The sequence below is a fragment of the Halyomorpha halys genome, unplaced genomic scaffold, assembly GCF_000696795.3.
Source record: "Halyomorpha halys isolate HHAL.00 unplaced genomic scaffold, Hhal_1.1 Scaffold363.1, whole genome shotgun sequence".
Classification (NCBI taxonomy): domain Eukaryota; kingdom Metazoa; phylum Arthropoda; class Insecta; order Hemiptera; family Pentatomidae; genus Halyomorpha; species Halyomorpha halys.
The window spans coordinates 9,625-12,324 of NW_027106613.1; positions in this window are offsets into that span (position 1 = coordinate 9,625).

Here is a 2,700-nt window from a genome sequence, read left to right on the forward strand (position 1 = left end):
AAATCCTTAACGCTCCTTACTTTGTCACAAATCAAGTCATCCATCATGACCTCAATGTCCCATATGTTGCCGATTTGGCAAATACCAGATACCATTCCTTCCATGGAAAACTTCCCAACCAACCAAATCCACTTGTTTCTAACCTGGCTTCTCCTTCATTACTTAATAATCCTCCTAGGCGTCTGAAAAGAAGATGGCCTCGGGATCTTCTCCTCTAGAAATGTTATTGGAGTTCTATCAATGGGTAGATTCTCCACATGTTTGTATCATGTCACTATCTCACCTACATCAAATTTACTTGTTGTATATATGTTATACAGTTGTAAATAACAATAAATAAATGCTTAAAAAACTTAAATGTGTTCGGAGTTGTTAAATAAAAGAAATAGAAGAAAAAATAAAAAAAATACTATACACGAATCAAACTGTGGTTCTGGAAATTTATTTTGGAATTTGCCAACTTACCAATAAGTTGAATTTATGAACATTCATACAGTCTGAAAGTTAAGAAAAAATAACGATTGTACCTTTATTAATTGCTAAATGACTGTTTATTAATAATAATTAATGAATTACGTTTACTGTCTTCCTTAGTTAAACTGTCTTAAAATTAAGTATTAATTTTTTTGTCTAAATAATCATTAGTTGTCCAACGATATTGTAGAAACTGTTGATAATAATGCACTGGAACTATCACCAACTCTAAAAAGTGGTTCTTTATTTTTCTATGAAATTAAAAAAATAATATATATCATTTAGTTTATAGATGCATTGCCAAATAAAGCATTTATCTATTTTATTATATGTTCTAACGATAACAATTATGCATTAGAAACTTTAATTATAATTATGTATGGCTTAGAAATATTATCAAATGGGTTCGTAATAAAAAAATAGATTAGTTTATTTTAGTAAGTATTTTTAAAATAAATTGCGAACAATATATATTTTAATTTATATACCAAGTATTTATATATTGAGATAAAATAAAACTTTCTCATTAAAATGTTATTTGAAATATTGAGGTTAAATAGTATGTAAATGGTTTCTTCCTATTATCATTCCCATAATCGTATTTACTTTATACTCATTGTAATCCCTCTAAATCTCTGAGCTGAGCGTTTAACAAAGTGGAAGATTCCCTTCAGTGTAATAGCGTCATGATCCAGGTTAGAATCACGGCTTAGTGAATAATTTTTAATAATCTTATGCTAATTATAGTTAATACGGATTTTATTTTATTTAAAAAATAAAATATAATTTAGAAATGAAGGTAATTTCAATAGAACCGAACAACTTTTATAATACAAATACTTAGTGATTCTGATATTTGTAGCATTATTTTTATGTTCTTAATAAAGGTGAATATGGAAAGTATAGAATCACTAAATATTTATATTACTAAAGTTGAACATTTCCGGTACATAAAAGAACAGCTTTTCATTTGGATTTATTATAACTGTAATTTCTAATTTATTTAGAGATGAACAATATTTAATTTGGAACTGATGTACTTTAGAGATAAACTAACTGTCATTTTAGGACCATTTTAAAAGTTCTGTTTTGTACATATAGTGCCGATATGATGCATTTCCAATACAATAGTTTTTTTTTATTTGCATTTCCTGATTTTATGTATATTAAACAATAATTTATTGAGTTATTTCCTTATTATGTTTAGCAATGTTACTTGTTTAGTTCAAATTGAAAAAGAAAAAAATGAATACAATTTATTAGTCGATTTCAATATTAATTTTTATTTTATAAAAAACTTTTGATAAAGGAAATATTGAATGTTCCTTAAATTAAGAAATATTACAATTTTTTGTAATTTGTCTTCTTGAAAATGGCCTAAGGTCCTAAATAAATAAAAAGTTAAGAGTAAAAGTGAATCATTGAATATTGTTTTAATTTTTAATTGAATAAATAAAAAATGAAAGTTTGAAGTCCGTCAGACAAGTAGAATAGAATTTCTTCCATTTTTTTTTTCAGTTTTTATCATTAATTTTTGCCATTTTCGGACTGTTGATGTGAGATATTTTATCTTTGTTCTGTATTTGATTTGAATGTACTTGTTTGTTTATTTGTTTTTGTTTAGTGGCGTAAAACATCATTGGTCATTAAGGTCATTTATAGCAAAATTAAACATTTGTTTAATTTTATTCATTTTTTAAAAATTTTATTCATTTTAATTATTTAATTATTATTTTAATTTATTTGTTCATTTTATTTTTTTTTGTCTGTTCGATGTTAGATTTGTGCCAGAAATCTTTTTGATTTTAAAAACTGAAATATTAATTTTATTGTTCTATCATCGTTTCTGACGTGGTTTTGAAATATCCGCGTTTAATCCTAAGGTGCAATATGAAATATGGACATTCTTGGAAAATATAGCTAATTACGTAATATATGACAAATAATTTAGTTCAGGTGGGCCCACCTTTCGTTTTATGGGTTGAAATAATAATTTAATTAAAAAATTAAAATATGTACCTCTAAAACCCATGAAGGGTTAAGGGTGCAGTACTTTATAATAGTACAAGAGCCCAAGAGGAGAAAAAAGGCAGGTGATACGGACGCTCCCTAATCACTCAAACCTCCTAGTTTCTAACCTTGCATCCTCTTACATTCCTGACAACCTCCGAGGTGCCTGAAAAGAAGATGGCCATGAGACCTACTAATATAAATTGTCATTAGAGT